General features: G+C 45.9%; 2 long non-coding RNA genes across 2 annotated transcripts in view; one reads left to right on the plus strand and one right to left on the minus strand.

The window, feature by feature from the left end:
* Positions 1 to 11147, minus strand: part of LOC145534222 (uncharacterized) — a 75893-nt gene extending 64746 nt beyond the window's left edge. The window contains exons 1-2 of the long non-coding RNA XR_014074356.1: positions 11071 to 11147; positions 4645 to 4758 (exon numbers count right to left, since the gene is read on the minus strand). This is a non-coding gene — a long non-coding RNA (uncharacterized LOC145534222). The remainder of the gene's footprint in view (positions 1 to 4644; positions 4759 to 11070) is intronic.
* An 88-nt stretch (positions 11148 to 11235) lies between these two features.
* Positions 11236 to 17004, plus strand: LOC145534223 (uncharacterized). The gene is made up of 3 exons (XR_014074357.1): positions 11236 to 11417; positions 15987 to 16266; positions 16752 to 17004. It is a non-coding gene; the product is annotated as an uncharacterized LOC145534223 (long non-coding RNA).
* The last annotated feature ends 3473 nt before the right edge of the window (positions 17005 to 20477 follow it).

Genomic DNA, 20477 nt, shown 5'->3' on the forward strand with positions numbered 1-20477 from the left:
GTAGATACAAGTTTCTCTGTGTTTCAGAAGAGGTCAGGGTTGTCAAATAAGGAGTGATCAGCTAGTCCAGGAAGGGAAGGAGATTTCAGTGGAGCCCTCCATAATGGATAATATTGCAGAAAGCAAGAGGGTAGAATAAACCAACACAAAAAGAAAGGAAGGAAGGAAGGAGAGGACGGAGGAAGGAGGGGTGGGTGAATTAATTTCTGGCCTAAAAGAGAGACCCAAGGAGAGAGAGAGTTCAGAAAGGGGAAAACACCGTTCTTCAATTGCCCCTTCTAGTCTCCAGCAGACCATCTCTAAAGTGAGATAATATTTGTAATGATTAAATGGAACCTTTGTCATCTATTGAGTACTATGTGCTAAGCACTTTATTCATTAAAACTTCATAACCACCCCCATGAAATAGGAACTAAAGGATTCCCATTTTACAGATTTAAAAAATGAGGTCCATGGAGGGCTTTTTGCACAAATGTTTTGTGCTAGCTCCAAAATTCTACTATCTTGTGATTCATTAAAAAAAAAATCATCATTTCTGTTGGCACTGAAAAGCACCTGGAGATTTAGGACAGTGGATGAGGATAAAAAGTCTTCAGCAGAGATCCCACCCCATAAATACTTCCTCACAGGGTAAATAATGTCTCTCCCTTCACCCACCCCTTAGAATGCATACTGGTGGAGAGAGGAAGTCAATGTTCAAGTTCTGGAACAAGAAAGACAGGGTTGCCTAGGAAGGCATTCCCCATCCAACCTCCATGAGATGGATCCCACTGGTCTCTGCTCTCATATACATATCACCTCTTGATGGCCACATTGCCCTAGAACTATAGCTTATATCCAAAGATGCCACTTAAGCCAAAGGATATCCCCCTCACTGCTAGTCTCACCTCCATAAGGAAGCTTTGAGTAATGCAAAATAAGGAAAACTACAAACAGCCATTTTCCAACAGAGCGAAGTCTCAGGGTCCCCTGAAACATGAATCTACACAACTAAGAAAGTCTGTAGATCCCAGGCTGCCCCTCACTCTGAGGTGGGAGTAGGTAGGGGGTACATAACGATGTCATTTCATGTGATTAAAAAAATATTGCATAAGTAGGGCGAAGGAAAATAGAATAAAATATAAACTAAAAATAAATGGTTGAGTCAACTCATCTTTAATGCTTTTCCGTGTAACATCTATTTTGTATAATGGAATACGACTTTCATACTCCGACTGCAAATTTAACCTTGGCCACAAGTTATGATGTACATTACAATACACTTTTATTATGTTACACAGTATTGTGGTGGTTTTTTTTAATCTATTGCTAAGCCCCTAACAGTATGTCTGCGTCAGTGAAGCCCATCTGTCACAACCACAGTGGAGATATTATTATGTAAATAGTTCTAGGGCCTCCTTTTGGGGGAATTTAATATACTGTCCTAATATCCCAGCCAGGAAAAAAAAATGTTTATGAAAAAAAAACACTTTGTTTTTGGTTTGTTTGTTTCATTTGTAGAGAAAGGCAGGTTGAGTTGCTGACTTTTTTTTTTTTCAATAGTTCAAATCTCTTTTCTTCTTCTCTCTCTCACTCACAATGTCTTTAAAAGCTAATGATATGGCTCCTAATAAAATAAAATAAAATACATGAGAGACTTCTTTTAAACACACCAGCTGAAGTGTAGAGCATTAATATCTTGCAGCCTAGTGCATTAGCCATCTTTTCTATATTACAGTCATATTTCAATAAACTAAGTTTTCTTAGCAGGTGCCATCTTGGATTATTTCTTTATTAGACTGAGTTATAAAATATGCAGAATGGTAGGCTGAATTTTTTGTTATTTATTGCAGGTTTTAAACCTTTGCCAAAATCCATACAACTAAATCTCCCTCCTTAGAGGTGGAGAGGCAGCACCTGGAAGGGACCTGCAGGCACTTTTGCTCTCAGGGCTGTCAATCAGGTGGCTTGGGGGACAAGGGCAGGACAGAACAGAGTATGATTTGCAAACAGAAGATGTCAGTTCTCATGACTTCTCAGTGTGTCTTAATTAACCAAGTCAGGATTTTAAGGCAGCACAAGGAAAAGAGCTACTTGGACCTCCCAGGCCTACATCAAGCATGTCCATGCTTTTACTCCAACAGACATCATAGTTTTGCTGAGCTCTAGCCAAGCAGTGAGTGCTTTGCAAAAAGCAAGAGAAACAAACTGCATGTACTGCAAGACCTCACTGACACTAGTCCAGTGATACCAGGTAGAGAACTGGTATACCTGGATACCAGGTAGAGAACTGGAATGAAGTGATACCAGGTAGAGAATTACTTGGGGGGTTTCTTAGTCTGTTCATGATGCTGTAATAAAGTACCACTAACTGAGTGGCTTATGAACAACAGAAATGTATTTTCTACGGTCTGGAGGCTGGAAGTTCAAGATCAAGGCACTGGAAAATTCAGTGTCTGCTAAAAGCCTGTTTCTTGGCTCATAGACAGCCATCTCCTTGCTGCGTTTTCACATGGTGAAAGGAGCAAGTTCTCTGGGGCCTCTTTTATAAGGGCACTAATCCCATTCACTAGGGCTCCACCCTCACGACCTAATCACCCAAAGGTTCCACTTTAAAATACCATCACATGGAAGATTAGGTTTCGATACAGGAACTAGAGGTAGAGGGACACAAACATCTCACCTAGTGTAGGGGTAAAGTGGTCACATGACTGTATGGGTGGGTCCAACTAAGGGCTATAGGAGTTGAGAAGAGGGAGCAGTGATGCAGGGCTGCTAATCAAGGGAAGCTTCCCAACTTTGAGGGGAGGGGTGTCAGCTGGGTCCCAAGGGACAAGTAGGATTTAGCTGGTTGGAGAGAAGCTGCCACCAGATATCACAACACAGGCATGCAACTGCACTTGTTCCAGGCAGGGGAAAAGGCATGATGGAGGTCTGGAAGCAGAAAGAACACAAAGGAGGTGATAAAGAGGCAGATGGGGTCACAGTGAGGCATTCCCCATATCAGCTTGCTGGGATCAAGAGAGGCCTGGAAACCAGGTGAGGAAAACCCTCCAGCGTCTGTTTCACAAGAGGCTAAGCAGCTTCCAGGGTGGCTCAGCAGTAAAGAACCCTCTTGCAATGCAGGAGACCTGGGTTTGATCCCTGGGTCAGAAAGATCCCCTGGAGAAGGGAATGGCAACCCACTCCAGTATTCTTGCCTGGAGAATCCCATGGACAGAGTAACCTCGCGAGCTACCGTCCATGGGGTCTCAAAAAGTCAGACACAACTGAGCGGCTGAGCAAGCACATACGCAGCTTCCTGGCAGAAAGCCCTCTTAAAATAAGCAGGCGTCAGCAAGCCAGGCTTGGCCCAGGCGCTGAGCAGTCGTGGCTGCGGAAGAAACGTCATGTTGGGAGCGGCATGATCCTTGTTCCTCACACACCCCTCCCAGTCCAGCCATGTCTCAGGTTCAAGGGGAAGAGTGGCTACAAGTAAAATCCAGAAAATGCCACTTCACCAAAAGCTCTGCCAGGCATCACAGCACAGGCTTCTACTTGTGACCTCCATCTAAAGCACACAGAGGGGTAGGGAGGCACCCTCTGACTTGTGGACTGCACGCAGCCTCAGTCCCTAGTGTCACCTGGCCGTGGAGGAGGTGGCCACAACAGCAGCGGTGCCCAGTGGCAGATCACAGGGGTGCAGGAGGCAGGAGGGGTGCAGGGGACCTGGGCCCAGAAGACAGGACCATGCCCAGAGGAAGCAGGGATGCCTGTAGCGACACCAGTGCCCGGTGGATGGGGCCACTAACCAGATTCACAGGAAAGTACATACTATGATATGTCATCCGGGAAGCTAAGTAGAGGATGTCTGTGAGTGTCAGCACCTAACTGTGTGACTCCATTCATGTGATCGCATTCATGTGACTGCATTCTTGCACCAGAACCCCGCTGTGGAAAGCTTCGTGCACACAGACGAGGGGAAAGCAGGGACCCTAGAGGCTGGCTATGCTGAGGACAGGCATGTGGGATTGCGAGTAGGCCTCTGTATGGCAACTCAAGACCATGTGGGCAACCAGCCATTGTCTGCACTCCATTGCCTTCAGCCACGATCCAGCTAAGCACCTGCTGGCAGAGGGACCCTCCCTGCCCCAGCCTCCAGACAAAGCTGGTTCAGGTCAGAGCCCGAGAGAAGCTCCCATGGCTTAGCTATGCTCAGCACTTCAGGGAGTGACACCATGAGACCCCACCTAGGCAAACCAGGAGCACCCAGTCCCAACAGAGGAAGGAACCCCGCATGCAGAGTAAACTTCCTCGGGTCTCCCATGCTCACTGCAAGAGCTCAAAATGGCAAGGGGAGAGGAGAGGGGGTCAGAAGCAGGAAGGGAGGACCTTCCCAGCAAGGGCTGAGGAGAAGCAACAAGAATTTGACTTGGGAGTAACTGGGGTTGCGGGGGAGTCCCCTGGGAGCAAGGGAGCAGTGCCCCACTGTCCCTTTCATCACACTTCCCCAAGACAGGATCCAAACAGGCCAAGTTCCTCTTAAATCCCAGCCTAGAAATCCCAGCTCTGCCACTTGCTGCACTGTGATCCTAGGCTATTTTCATAATCTTTCTGAGCCCCAGAGCCCTCATCTGTAAAAGGACATAACAGCACTTACAGATAAACACAGATACAGATACATACCAGCAGAACTGCGGTGAGGGGTAGATGAGTTATCAACGGCCACACAGTAGGTGTTCACCAGGTGGCAAGTCCCTTCCTGCTTGTAGGTCCATTTTGGTGCTTGGGATTTATGTCCTGTGAATGCATATAAATACACCTGAGGCATCTAACTACATTTCAACCTGCACTGCACCCCCCTCTCCAGGGGGCTAATGAATCCCAAAGACAACACCCTCTCCAGGGACCACTTGGGGAGCTTCAGCTAAGTTCAGACACACCCTTCCTGTGTCTGCCCTCAAGTCCTACTGCTCATCTGGGGACACCCATAAACTTTCTGGGTCTGTGCAGAGCTTTGAGGAAGCCAAAACCAGAAGAGACTGAAGACAGACTGAAGACAGCAAGGGGCCATGTGAACCTCACTCTGACTGAAAGAGGCTGGAAATACCAGGGGGTGGGGTGTACCTTCCTCACAATGTTCATAGATCCCCACAAATGTTCAAGGGTGGAGAGAACTCTACCCTAACTCTACCATACTGTTCATACTGTTCATGGGGTTCTCAAGGCAAGAATACTGAAGTGGTTTGCCATTCCCTTCTCCAGTGGACCACATTTTGTCAGAACTCTCCACCATGACCCATCCATCTTGGGTGGCCCTACATGGCACAGCTCATAGTTTCATTGAGTTGGACAACGCTGTGGTCCATGTGATCAGTTGGATTAGTTTTGATTGTAAAGACCAATATTGTATAGGAACATGGAATGTTGGCTCCATGAATCAAGGTAAACTAGAAGTGGTCACAACTGAGCGACTTCACTTTCACTTTTCCCTTTCATGCACTGGAGAAGGAAATGGCAACCCACTCCAGTATTCTTGCCTGGAGAATCCCAGGGACGGCGGAGCCTGGTGGGCTGCCGTCTATGGGGTCGCACAGAGTCGGACACGACTGAAGCGAGTTAGCAGCAGCAGCAGCAGAAGTGGTCAAACAGGAGATGGCAAGAGTGAACATCAACATTTTAGGAATCAGTGAACTAAAATGGACTGGAATGGGTGAATTTAACTCAGCTGATCATTATATCTACTACTGCGGGCAAGAATGCCTTAGGAGAAATGGAGTAGCCCTCATAGTCAACAAAAAGAGTCCAAAATGCAGTACTTGGGTGCAGTCTCAAAAATGACAGAATGATCTCTGTTTGTTTCCAAGGCAAACCATTCAGTATCACAGTAATCCAAGTCTATACCCTAACCAGTAATGCTGAAGAAGCTGAACAGTTCTATGAAGATCTACAAGACTTTCTAGAACTTAACACCCAAAAAAGATGTCCTTTTCATCATAGGGGACTGGAATGCAAAAGTAGGAAGTCAAGAGATACCTGGAATAACAGGCAAGTTTGGCCTTGGAGTACAAAATGAAGCAGGGCAAAAGCCAACAGAGTTTTGCCAGGAGAACACACTGGTCATAGCAAACACCCTCTTCCAACAACACAAGAGAAGACTCTACACATGGACATCACTGTATGGTCAATACCGAAATCAGATTGATTATATTCTTTGCAGCCAAAGATACAGAAGCTCTATATAGTCAGCAAAATCAAGACTGGGAGCTGACTGTGGCTCAGATCATGAACTCCTTATTGCCAAATTCAGACATAAATGGAAGCAAGTAGGGAAAACCACCAGACCATTCAGGTATGACCTACATCAGATCCCTTACAATTATACAGTGGAAGTGACAGATAGATTCAAGGGATTAGATCTGATAAGAGTGTCTGAAGAACTAGGGATGAAGGTTCATGACATTGTACAGGAGGCAGGGATCAAGACCATTCCCAAGAAAATGAAATGCAAAAAGGCAAAATGGTTGTCTGAGGAGGCCTTACAAATAGCTGAGAAAAGAAGAGAAGCTAAAGGCAAAGGAGAAAAGGAAAGATATACCCATTTCAATGCAGAGTTCTAAAGAATAGCAAGGAGAGATAAGAAAGCCTTCCTCAGTGATCAACGCAAAGAAATGTGCTATGCTTAGTCACTCAGTCATTCTGACTCTTTGCGACCCCATGGACTGTAGCCCACCAGGCTCCTCGGTCCATGAGGATTCCCAAGGCAAGAATACTGGAGTGGGTTGCTATTTCCTTCTCCAATGCAAAGAAATAGAGGAAAACAATAGAATACAAAAGACTAGAGACCTCTTCAAGAAAATTAGAGATACTAAGGGAATATTTCATGCAAAGATGGGCACAATAAAGGAAAGAAATGGTATGGACCTAACAGAAGCAGAAGATATTAAGAAGAGGTGGCAAGAATACACAGAAGAACTACACAAAAAATTATTTTCACGACCCAGATAATCATGATGGTGTGATCACCAACCTAGATTCAGACATCCTGGAATGCAAAGTCAAGTGGGCCTTAGGAAGCATCACTACGAACAAAGCTAGTGGAGATGATGGAATTCCAGTTGAGCTATTTCGAATCCGAAAAGATGATGCTGTGAATGTGCTGCAATCAATATACCAGCAAATTTGGAAAACTCAGCAGTGGCCACAGGACTGGAAAATGTCAGTTTTTATTCCAATCCCAAAGAAAAGTAATGCTAAAGAATGCTCAAACTACTGCACAATTGCACTCATCTCACACACTAGCAAAGTAATGCTTAACATTCTCCGAGCCAGGCTTCAATAGTATGTGAACCATGAACTTCCAGATGTTCAAGCCGGATTTAGAAAAGGCAGAGGAACCAGAGATCAAACCGCCAACATCCATTGGATCATAGAAAAAGCAAGAGAGTTCCAGAAAAACATCTACTTCTGCTTCATTGATTACGCCAAAGCCTTTGACTGTGTAGATCACAACAAACTGTGGTAAAATTTTTCTAGAGATGGGAATACCAGACCACCTGACCTGCCTCCTGAGAAATCTGTATGCAGGTCAGGAAGCAACAGTTAGAACTGGACATGGAACAAGACTGGTTCCAAATTGGGAAAGGAGTAGCCAAGGCTGTATATTGTTACTCTGCTTATTTAACTTATATGCAGAGTACATCATGAGAAACGCTGGGCTGGATGAAGCACAAGCTGGAATCAAGATTACCGGGAGAAATATCAATATCCTCAGATAAGCAGATGACAACCACCCTTATGGCAGAAAGTGAAGAGGAACTAAAGAGCCTCTTGAAGAAGGTGAAAGAGGAGAGTGAAAAAGTTGGCTTAAAGCTCAACATTCTGAGGGGTAGGATGGGGAGGGAACTGGGAGAGAGGTTAAACAGGGAGCAGATATATGTATACCTATGGCTGATTCATGTTGAGGTTTGACAGAAAACAACAAAATTCTGTAAAGCAATTATCCTTCAATTAAAAAATAAATTAAAAAAAAAAAAAAACCTCAAGATTCAAAAAACTAAGATCATGGCATCCAGTCCCATCACTTCATGGCAAATATATGGGGGAACAATGGGAAGAGTGACAGACTACTTTCTTGAACTCCAAAATCACTGCAGGTGGTGACTGCAGCCATGAAATTAAAAGATGCCTGCTCCTTGGAAGAACAGCTATGACCAACCTAGACAGTATATTAAAATGCAGAGACACTACTTTGCCAACAAAGGTCCATCTAGTCAAAGCTATGGTTTCTCCAGTAGTCATGTATGGATGTGAGAGTTGGACTATAAAGAAAGCTGAGCACGGAAGAATTGATGCTTTTGAACTGTGGTGTTAGAGAAGACCATTGAGAGTCCCTTGGACTGCAAGGAGATCCAACCAGTCAGTCCTAAAGGAAATCAGTCCTGAATATTCATTGGAAGGACTGATGCTGAAGCTAAAACTCCAATACTTTGGCCACCTGATGTGAAGAACTGACTCATTGGAAAAGACCCTGATACTGGGAAAGATTGAAGGCAGGAGGAGAAGGGGATGACAGAGGATGAGATGGTTGGATGGCATCACTGACTCAATGGACATGAGTTTGAGTAAACTCTGGGTGTTGGTGATGGACAGGGAAGCCTGGTGTGATGCAGTCCAGGAGGTCGCAAAGAGTCGGACACGACTGAACGACTGAACTGAACTGAATTTAACTCTACCATCACTGCCCCCTGAAAGCATCCTGGCAAGGGTTCATAAGAGCAGAGACCCTAAAGGAGGGAGGGTTATCAAGCCAGGAGGTTTCAGGAAAGGCTGGGGTCCTGGGGATGACTCCACCAGCAGTCTGGCTGTGGTAGCCCCAGAGGTAAACTACAGCAACAGTGCTAGGGTCAGACCAATGACAGGAACCGAGGTTGGGGATTGTCCACCCCCTCCTCCAGCCTCTCCCCACTAGCCAAGCTGAGTGGGTTCCCTGAAATCACCTCCCACTCCCACAGAATTAAGCCTCAGCTCCCCTGAGCTGGCTGCCCCGAAGACATCATCATAGGATTTGGGAAAAGAAGGAAACAGAAGATGAACGGGAAGGACCAGAAGAGCCATCTGGGGCCAGAGCAGGATGGCCTTTACAAGTGAGACTTCCCAGAGCTAAACCAGAACCTCTTTTCATCAAATAGCAGTTAGAACCTTCCTGGTCTTGTGGCAGCTTCACAGAGATCAATTATCTGTCAGCTGAGAGACAGAGTGGGGTGGATGCCCAAGGGTGACCCCAGAAAATGGGGGACTCTAGAAAGACTGAGGGGACATCATAGAAGCGAGGGGAACAAGCTTTCCCTCCTTCAGGGGCTGAAGGCTGGCCCTGACAGCATCTAGCACGCCCCTCCAGGAGTGGCACCACTGCAGAGGCCTCTCGAGTCGGACCCCACCACAGGCATGAGGCCCTGCAGCAAGATGAAAGCCACTGAGGAGACGGTGAGAACGTGCAACTTTCATCTGAACCCTCTGTATCCAAACTCAGGAACCAGGCACCAAGGGTGCTAAAGTGAGATTTGCGAAGTATTTTTTTCCTCCAAAGTCATCATCAGAATGGAACTTCCGCTCCTTATTTTACAGATGATGGAACTGAGAAGACTCACAGCTCTCGAAGACCATGCAACCATGCAGTGTCTCTGCCCCCCAGGTCCCGACTTCCGTTTCCAGGTTCTTTCCCTAAACTCGGTCGGTCATTCAAGCGGAGGTCAGGGCAGCACTGGTGCAGCCAGTTAGCTCCTCCCGCACCTGGCGTGGTGATGTCCAAGGGCAAGCACTGCTTCCCCTGGCTGACTCCATTCTTGCCCAACTGCTCGCCTACCTTCAGAGCTGATTTAGCTGTTTGGACCCGAGTGGCGGATGAGTAAGAGGAACCGCAAGCGCGGTGGGAGGGGCCTAAGGGGGCAGGCCCCAGCGTGCGCGGGGAGGAAGTCCAGGAAGAGGCAGCTCCATTTGGAAACACCCCCGCCAGGATGCAGATGTTCCAGCAGCTGGCTGGACCACGGGCCCGGCAGGAAGCTGCTCCAGCTCTGACCCCCAGACCATGCCTCTCCGCCCCGCCGACCCCCTTCTCACCCCTTCCCTCCACTCTTCTCCCTGTTTCCCAACCCCCTACTCCCTTCCCTCTTCCTGTTTGAGAGGTCAACTTTTTCTCCCCACTGCTGCGTTTCTCACCGCTCTGTCCCTTACACCTTGTCCCTTTCCCTCCCTGTCATTTGTCCTCCCTCTCTCTCTCCCTGCTCTCTGTCTGTCTCACCCCCCCACCCCCACCCCAACTCCTTCCTTCCCTTTCTCTCTCCTTCCCTCCCTCCTCAGCTGGACTTTCTGGTACTGAATAGTTAATCTGGGAAGAATAGCAGGCCCGGCAGTACCCGGGTCTTTTTCTTTGGCCAAAACCAGGGAGTGCAGACACGAGCAAAATGTGCCCAATAGAAGAGGAGGAAGAGAAAGCTCATCTAAAGACACATTTCATTCTCTGGCTCCCTCCATTTGATAGACAGATGGGGAAAGAGAAGATAATCAGCCCATTGAACAGCTGGAACTCATAGGGCACAGACAAGAAATCATTTCCCAACTCCTATTTTCAGACAGGCCCTGTCAAATCTCTTTTCCGAGCTTCAGTGACAACCCGGGCATATCTCATTGCTGGCTAACACTTCTAATTATTAAAAAAAAAAAAAAAAAGCACAAATGAGCTGAGCCTTGTTTGGAACTCCATCATGTATCCCATATCTCCTTCCTTCCTCCAATGCTGGCCAGGCTCTATCTAGCCTAAGAACAAAGAGATAGTAAAGGGAGCTCGGTCTGCTCTTAAGACATCTTCTATTCCCTCACACTCCTCATGTATTCAGGCAAAAAGATTAAAAAGGTAGACAGTGCCAAGTGTCTTTTACAGAAGTGGTACTATGGTAGTCCTTTGAGTCAACTGGCCATTGCTGCCTGCTGGCTTCTAAACCTCCCTTGCTCAATCATGGTGGTCATATTGGAATCTTTGGAAGCTGCCCACAGGGCTTGACCCTGCACAGTGCCCTCAGAGGGGGAGATTCAGATTCCTCTCCATCTACTTACCCTCTCATCACCCTCTCTACCTATGCCTCTGGGTTCCTCTCCCCAGGCAGCCAACCCCTTGTGAATGGATGAGGGGCAAGCACAGTGAACAAAGAACCTGGCTTTTACATTTTGGAACATTCTACCTGGGAGATCCAGGATTCCGTGTTCTGGTCCTCAGTGCGCTAGCTCTGTGTCAATTGACCTTTGAAGTTAACAGAGCTGTGTTCAAATTCTAGTTTATAACTTGCTCACCAAGTGACTTTGACCAGTTATCAGCCTCTTTTGTACCCCAGTTGCTTCACTTGCAAAATGGGGGTAATAATTTCTTCCATCCAGTGTGGCCAAATATGATCAAACTTAGCACAGTAAGTACTGGGCACATTATTTTGCCTCTTCGAGTCCCAGTTTGCCTCATGTAAAAAAAAGAGGAAAGCTGTGAGCTCCTGAGTTCCTTTTCAGCTTTCGGTTCTCTAGAGGTTACACATTTATGTCTTCCAATGGGGTATTAACTATGCCTATGACAACAGGAACACAAATTGTCCTTCCGTGTTTGCCCAAGTATGTATATTGAATGGAGAGGCTGGGGACTCAGATGTCAACAACCCCACCCTTTGTGGAGCAGTCAGCATCACTCAGGACATGAGCTATACACTCAGGCTGGACCCCATTACCAAGCCTAAGGAAAAAAAAAAAAGATAATTCAGCACTGTCCATGCCCAGGGCTAGAGATGGGAGAACACACTCTACTCAAAGAGGTCAGGACTGCCATCTGGGTATCTGAAAATCGTACTTTCTTACTGTGATATTTTTGTTTCTAAAGTCACAATCCACACAGCAACCACACAAGCCATGTCTAGTAGATGGATCAAAAATTGCAGTGTCATTCTCCTACTATATTTTCGAGAACTGAAGAACAGAAAAGAAACTCCCTTAACCCAAGGTCACACAGTATCTAGAATTAAAACACTCTTTATTTTGTAATTGTGGACTTCCCTGGTGGCGGAGCGGGTAACGTGTCTGCCTGCAATGTGGGAGACCCGGGTTTGATCCCTGGGTCGGGAAGATAGCCTGGAGAAGGAAATGGCAACCCATTCCAGTACTCTTGCCTGGAGAATCCCATAGATGGAGGAGCCCGGTAGGCTACAGTCCATGGGGTCGCAAGCTGCTACTGCTGCTGCTAAGTCGCTTCAGTCGTGTCCGACTCTGTGCGACCCCACAGACGGCAGCCCACCAGGCTCTGCCATCCCTGGGATTCTCCAGGCAAGAATACTGGAGTGGGTTGCCATTTCCTTCTCCAGTGCATGAAAGGGAAAAGTGAAAGTGAAGTCGCTCAGTCGTGTCTGACTCTTAGCGACCCCATGGACTGTAGCCTACCAGGCTCCTCCATCCATGGGATTTTCCAGGCAAGAGTACTGGAGTGGGGTGCCATTGCCTTCTCCGGGGGTCGCAAGAGTCGGACACAATTGAGCAGCTTCACTCATTCACTCACTCATTTCGTAATTAGTCTCCTGGCCAAATTGCCTCTAAAGCACTTTTCTGCCTCTCCTGAGCCACCCCTCAGACTCTGCTCAGAGCACGATAGAGGAGACCTGAGACCTTGGGGATGCCTATTACTTTATTCTCTTTCCAAGTGATCAGACTCCGAGAGCCACTGAGACTCAGTGAGGGAAGAGCAGAGCTTTGCAGGTTTGGAATGACTCCAGTTCAGAGCATTTTCCACTCTCCCTATAAGCTGCTAAAAAAGGCAAAGCCCAACAACCCTAGGATACCAAAAAGAATTCAATAATATATTGGGATTTTCCGAAAACCCACGGAGAACTTGGCCAGGCAAAGGACATGTCAACAGCTTTTTTGATGAGTTCAATGTAAATGAATTAGAAACAGATGGACTAAGTTTCCTTTCAAATACGCATGTGCTGGAGAGTTACAGCTGAGAAAATGCTTAGGTCTGTGCATTTCCAGGGACTGGTCAACCCCAAACAGAGTGGGATGTTTTGCTGAGTCCCAAACACTGGCTTCTCCTCCTGTCCCTAAAAATAACTGAGCTGTCCAGCTGCTGGATGGATATTTTCTCTTTTGGTTTTGTTTCATTTGCTTTACTCACAAAGCACCAGTGTGATAAATGACTTCAAAACCTGGTAGAATGTTCTAGAGAAATCAGGCATCCGGAAAAGTTTTTTAAATGAATCCAAAAAAAAAAAAAAAAAGCTGCTACTCTGCTCACATCATTCCCCTCACCGGGCATCTTGCCCCTTGAACATTACCTGTCATTACTTACCCATCTGTCAATGTCAACCCTGAGATCTACTTCCTCTGGGAAATCTTTAGGGATTACTTTGGTCTTCCTGGACACAGAAATCAATCATTGCAACAACATTTCGAGCATCCAGTATGTGCCCACAATATTCTGTGAATGACTAAGATAAGCCCCTTGCCCACAGTGAGTTTTTTCTCTAATTAAGAAACTCCTACAAACACATGTAGCAATTAAGAGATTAAAAAACAGGTGATACAGGGAGTCAAAATTAATGACACAAGCATTAGGTGGCCTCAGGAATTCAGAGGAGGTGTTACGTGTATTAAAGAGGTCAGAAATCCTGAGAGTAACCAACATCCATTAACGGCTGTGTTTGGAAGAGTATCACAAATGTTTTCTCTTCAGATGTTCACAAAGACCCTTTAACACAGACAGGGATTGATTTTACAGAAGGGAAACAAGGACTCAAGAAGATTAAATGTCTTGTTCAAGGTCACACCACAAGTAAGTGGTGAAGCAGGATTAGAGCCCAGACCTGTGTCTCCTAACCCAGGCACCCTTGCCTTAGGTCACACCGAGTTTTGCAAAGGTCTGTTGAGTCAGACATGTGAGGCTCCCTGGTGTTACAACAGCCTTATCCTGGAATCTCCTTATACTTGGAATCTCCTGGACACTTCTATGTCCACAGTTGATTTGCACACGCCCACCTTCCCTTTTTGCTAATGAGTTGCACTCGCCTGGGATTTTCTCCTTTTCTCTGCCACTTTTAAAGACTCAGAGTAAGTCTGTGCCTTGAATTTCTCCAGCCTAAAATGTTTTCTCCTTTTTTTTGGAACAAGTAGGACTTATTGGGGGCTACCGTGGTGGCTCAGCAGTAAAGAATCCCCCTGCAACGCAGGAGATTCAGGAGGTGCAGGTTCAATCCCTGGGTGGGAAAGATCCCTTGGAGAAGGACATGGCAACCTACTCCAGTATTCTTGCCTGGAAAATCCCATGGACAGAGGAGCCCAATGGGCTACAGTCCATAGGGTCACAGAGTCAGACAGAACTGAAGCAACTTAGCATGCACACATGCATGACTTATTGGCTGTGTTTCTCACTTGTCAACTAATAACACATTGGGCTGCACATCACTTCTGTTACCTTAGATGTTTATTTAAATTATCTCAGGTCATTGTTTAGCACATCAGTGTTTCATCTTCTGCAGAGATTAGTTACCTCAGAGGAGCTTTGATGCCTGATACATGCTCCCAACTGCTTTGAGGGTGGTTAACTGGCCACACTGAGTAACAATGTCTTGATAAAGGTAACAATTCCAACCCATGATGATGACTCCCAGCTGCAGCCCCAGGTCCCATCCTGCTGTAGGACTATCTATCTGCTTGTCCTTCATGCTCCTCCAACTCCTCTTGTTGAAAAAGCTACTATCATTCCCTAAAATTAGCTTTCTTCTAGAGGTTTCTCTTGCTTCAGAGACAATGTAATTTTCCCAATCAGACTCCCAAGGTAATCATCAGTTTTGATCCTGACCCTGGAGTCCTGTTGACTGTTCAGTTGAAGTTCCTCACGTGTGTTAAAGGGGCCCCTTTCATGTTCTGGGTGATCCGACAGAGATAAAGAACAGATTCCTAGAGGGGCTCCCTGTCAAGGGAAAGGATGAGATACACAGGTGATGGACTGCATCCTACAGGCCTGCAAAACCTGTGCTTTCTCAGCTCCAAGAAGGAAAAAAAGAGCCCAGAGTCAGCAACAGAGACATCGGTGGTTTAATGGATGGGGGGGCTTATACGTCTGAGCAAAGTCCTGGAGAGGCACCCCACTGTGTTCAGCAGACAGCGGGCAGGATGTGGTAGCACTTCTCTTCCAGAGGAAAAGGGAAATTGCCAATTAAAAGAAGAACTGATGTTAGGTGGGCTCATCCATTACCAGAGACACTAGCAGAGGGGCGTGCCCCTCACTGCCCTTTTGATAAGAATGCTCACTAGCTGGGGCCTGGGGCAGGTATGTAGGGAGGTGAGTCACATTAGTAGGTAAGTGAAGCAGGCACCCATGGGTAGAGCGCAGAATGTACACAGAGCAAGAGATCGGTTACCTTGAGTGGCCTGACCACACAACAGGGAAGCAATTAGACAACAACCCACATCCTGTGTCGTCAGTTTACATTGAAAGTGCCATGGGGATAGCAAGCTTCAGTTGAGGTAAGTCACAGAGGCTTCATGGAAGAGGATTCAAGTGAGCCTTGAGGGCAAGGAGGACTGAGGGGAGAGGAGAAGGCCTGCCCTATGGGGAGGGTTGTTATTCAGTCACTCAGTCATGTCCGACTCTTTGTGACCCCATGGACTGCAGCATGCCAGACTTCCCTGTCCATCGCCATCTTCCAGAGTTTGTTCAAACTCATGTCCATTGAGCCGGTGATGCCATCCAACCATCTCATCCTCTGTCACCCCCTTCTCCTCCTGCCCTCAATCTTTCCCAGCATCAGAGTGGGGAGGGAGGAGAAGATAAAAGCATGATCCTGTTCCCAGGCATCAGAAGTGGTCCAGAGGAAAGGCAGGTGAGACAGCGAAATGCCGAGATCTGGAAGGGGATAAGAGGTGTTCAGTGGGGCTGGCTCAGGGAGGAAAAGAACACCAGAACCCGTGTGTGGAACCTAGACCTTCTCTCCCTTCTCTTTCAGGGCAGAGCCAGGTCTTCATGGCAGGATTCTGGGTTTGTTCGTATGTGACCCTGAAGCAAGCTTTCAGCAGCTGCATTGCCAGAAGGAAAGGGCCCCCGCTTAACTCTTCCAGTCTTCCTTTGACAGCCTCTCTCCTTGCCCCTAGAATCTAACTCCTAGGGTGCCTTCAGGTGCCTCCACGAACAAGAAGCTCAGGAAAGTCTCACAGAGACTGAAGGATGCAGACAGCTGGCGCCATGGAGTCTCAGCTTCACTGACTAGATTATCTCCGTGCCCCAAGGTGATTGGGGAAAGGAGGAAGTCAGCCAGCTTCAAAGTTCCCCACCGAGGGGAGGCCCCAGGGTCTGTTGTCAGAATCCTGCCTGCCTTCTCCTTCCTTACCCTGAGAGCCAGGAGAATGCGCCTCCTGGACTTACCTGGAAGAGGAATGACTAAGGGCTCCAAATCCTAACATTTTAAATCTATGGGCTTTGGCTGAAGGACTCCCAGAGGCTTTGTAGAACTTTCCTTAAACTAATTTTTTTTAGAAAATTCCACACTTTTCCATAGAGTCTGCACCATTCTATTTCCTCACCAACAGTGCTAAGGGCTCCAATTTCTTCAAATCTTAGCCAACACTTGGTTTGGTTTGGTTCTGTGTTTTATCATAGCCACCCTATCGGTTGTGAATTGATATCTCATAGTGGTTTTGATTTACATTTCTCTTATGATTAGTGATGCTGAGGATCTTTCCATATACTTGCTGTTCATTTGTGTCTCTTTTAGGGGGAAGCATCTATTCAAGTCCTTTGCCAAATTGTCAAGTGATCTTCAACAAGGGTGCCAAAGTGATACAATGGAGAAAGGATAGCTTCTTCAACAAATGGTTGAGAAAACTGGATACCCACTTGCAAAAGAATGAAATTGGACCCTAACTTACACAATACACAAAAATCAAATCAAAATAAGCTAAAGACTGAAAACTAAATCCTGAAACTGTAAAACTCCTAAAAGAAAACCTAGGGGGAAAGCTTTGCAACACTGGTCTTGGCAATGATTTCTTAGATATGAAATCAAAAGCACAGACAACAAAAGCAGAAATACACAAACAGGTCAACATCAAAACAAAAATCTTCTGTACAGCAAAGGAAACACGAAATGAGAATGAATAGGGAACCCACGAAATAAGAGAAAATATTTGTAAACTGTGTATCTAAAAGGGCTTCCCTGGAGGTTCAGTGGTGAAGAATCCACCTGCTAATGTAGGAGAAATAGGTTTGATCCCGGAGTTGGGAAGATCCCCTGGAGAAAGAAATGGTAACCCACTCCAGTATTCTTGCCTGGGAAATCCCTTGGACAGAGGAGCCTGACGGGCTGTAGGCCATGGGGTCACAAAAGAGTCAGACATGCTGCTGCTGCTGCTAAGTCACTTCAGTCGTGTCTGACTCTGTGCAATCCCATAGACAGCAGCCCACCAGGCTCCCCCGTCCCTGGGATTCTCTAGGCAAGAATACTGGAGTGGGTTGCCATTTCCTTCTCCAATGCATGAAAGTGAAAAGTGAAAGTGAAGTCACTCAATCATGTCCAACTCCTAGTGACCCCATGGACTGCAGCCTACCAGGCTCCTCTGTCCAAGGGATTCTCCAGGCAAGAATACTGGAGTGGGGTGCCATTGCCTTCTCCGAGTCAGACATGACTTGGTGGCTAAACAACAGCATTTATCTAATAAGGGGTTACAATTCAATAGCTAGAGAACAAGTGACTATTCATAACCATCCCTGGGCCCCTCTCTTTTTCCTGTCATAGAGGCTGTTCCCTCCTTCACCTTTCCCTGTGTGCAGAGATGAGGCAGCGAAGATAATATCAAAGATTTCATTCTCACAGAGGCACCAGATGCTGAATATGTCTCTAACATCTTCCTCCCAGGGGCAACTGCTGTTAGGAAAGCCTTGAGAAAAAATTGTAAACTGAAGTAATAAACCCCTAAGGGGTTGCAGGTATGAGTAGAGATTTCAGGTACTCTAACAGGTGGGTGAAGGGTTTGCTTACCTTCATTTCCAAGGGCTAGAGAAGGCTTCTCAGCATTCTCAACATTCATCAGGACTGCCTACACCCACAAAAGGGTAGGTAATATTCCTTCATCCAAGAATTTGGAGCATCAATATCATCATGAACAAGGAGTATTTTAAAATCTCAACCAGAGTTTATTCACTGCTTTCAGTGTTCCAAACCCCAAACAGTATGACTCTTCTCACCCCCACAACTGCAGAGACTAATGGAATGTGGAAAGTACTACAGATGAGCCCTGAGATGACTAGCCATTCCAGGCAGTTCCATTTTCTTAACATACATCTTCTGGGATACCTTTCTTTGGAGAATAGAATTGTGAAAAGAGAAAAATCTTTAGGAAAAGATGTTTATTTTGTCCTCACATAAAATAGTTCTAGAACTTGTGGACCTAAATGAGGCTCAGGAAAAAGAAGCAGGGAGAGGAAGAGGAAGAGAAAAAGAAGGAGGTAGGAGGAGGTTGCAACTACTTGGATGGACCTGGAGATTATCATCCTGAGTGAAGTAAGTCAGACAGAGGAGAAATACTGTATGACATCTCTTATAAGTGGAATCTAAAAAGAAATGGTATAAATGAACTTACTTCCAAAACAGAAACACTCACAGACTTAGAGAACAAACTTCCAGGGGAAAGGTTGGAGAAAGGGAGAGGTAGGGAGTTTGGGGTGGACGTGTGCACACTGCTGTCTTTAAAGTGGACACTCAGCAAGGACCTATTCCTTCATAGCTCAGTTGGTGAAGAATCCGCCTGCAATACAGGAGACCTTGGTTCGATTCCTGGGCTGGGAAGATTCCCTGGAGAAGGGATAGGCTACCCAATCCTGTATTCTTGGGCTTCCCTTGTGGCTCAGCTGGTAAAGAATCCGCCTTCAATGCAGGTAGACCTGGGTTCGATCCCTGGGCTGGGAAGATTCCCTGGAGAAGGGAAAGGCTACCCACTCCAGTGTTCTGGTCTGGAGAATTCTATGGCTATACAGTCCAAGAGGTCACAAAGAGTCAGACATGACTGAGCCACTTTCATTTTCACTTTGGTAGGAGGCAAGTGTTCGTCTTTCAACAATGTAGCAAATTTATATCACACGTTCAGAAAAGTACCTGAAACCTAAGTCTACACTTGAATAAATAATTACACTACCCATATCAAGATAAAGGTATTTCCAGCATCCGAGATACCTTCCAACTGCCTCTCTCTCTCCAGCCAAAGGTAACCACCATCGTGATCTTTATGATAATCATGTGCTTGCTTTTCTTTATAATCTTATTACCTAATTGGCATTCCTAAACACTACAGTTTAATTTTGCCTTCTTAGAGCCTTATATAAAAGGAATCACATATATATTCTTTTTTTAAAACTTGCTATTTTGTATTGGGGTATAGCCGATTAACAATGTTGTGATAGTTTCAGGTGAACAGCAAAGAGACTCAGCCATACATATACATGTATCCATTCTCCCTCAAAATGCTCTCCCATCCAGGCTGCCACAAAACATTGTGCAGAGATCCAGTGTTCTATACAGTCGGTCCTTTTTGAGTATTCGTTTTAAGCATAGCAGTGTATACATGTCCACCCCAAACTCCCTACCTCTCCCTTTCCCCAACCTTTCCTCTGGAAGTTTGTTCTCTAAGGCTGTGAGTCTCTTTCTGTTTTGGAAGTAAGTTCATTTGTATCATTTCTTTTTAGATTCCACTTATAAGAGACTTCATATAATATTTCTCCTTCTCTGACTTACTTCACTCAGTATGACAATCTCTAGGTCCATCCAAGTTGCTGCAAATACCATTATTTCATTCTTTTTGATAGCTGAGTAACATTCTATTGTATATATGTACCACATCTTCTTACTTCCATATCTTGGCTATTGTAAGCAGTGCTGCAATGAACATTGGGGTGCATATATCCTTTTGGATTGTGTTTTTCTCTGGCTATATTCCCAGGAGTGGGATTGCAGGGTTGTATGGTAGCTCTGGGTTTCCCTGATGGCTCAGGGGTCTATTTTAGTTTTTATAAGGAATCTTCATATGGTTCTCCATAGTGGCTAAACCAATTTACATTCCCTACCAACAGTGTTGGAAGGTTTCCTCCTCTCTACACTCTCTCCAGCATTTGTGGATTTTTTTGATTTTGACTGGCGTGAGGTGATACCTCACTGAGCTTTTGATTTGCATTGCTCTAATAATTAGCAATGTTAAATATCTTTTCATGTGCCTCTTGGCCATCTGTATGTCTTCTTTGGAGAAAAGTCTATTTAGGTCTTCTACCCATTTTTTGATTGGGTTGTTTGTTTTGATGCTGTTAAGCACCATGAGCTGTTTTGTGTTTGGGCTCACTTGCTTAACATTAGGCTTGTGAAATTCATCCAGGGTTTGCATGCAACAGTAGTTTGCTCACTCTCTTTGCTGAATACCATGCTACTGTGTGAATATACCAAACTGCATTTATCCAT

This window comes from Giraffa tippelskirchi, chromosome 14, assembly GCF_054371585.1.
Source record: "Giraffa tippelskirchi isolate mGirTip1 chromosome 14, T2T-mGirTip1v1.2.pri, whole genome shotgun sequence".
Taxonomy (NCBI): domain Eukaryota; kingdom Metazoa; phylum Chordata; class Mammalia; order Artiodactyla; family Giraffidae; genus Giraffa; species Giraffa tippelskirchi.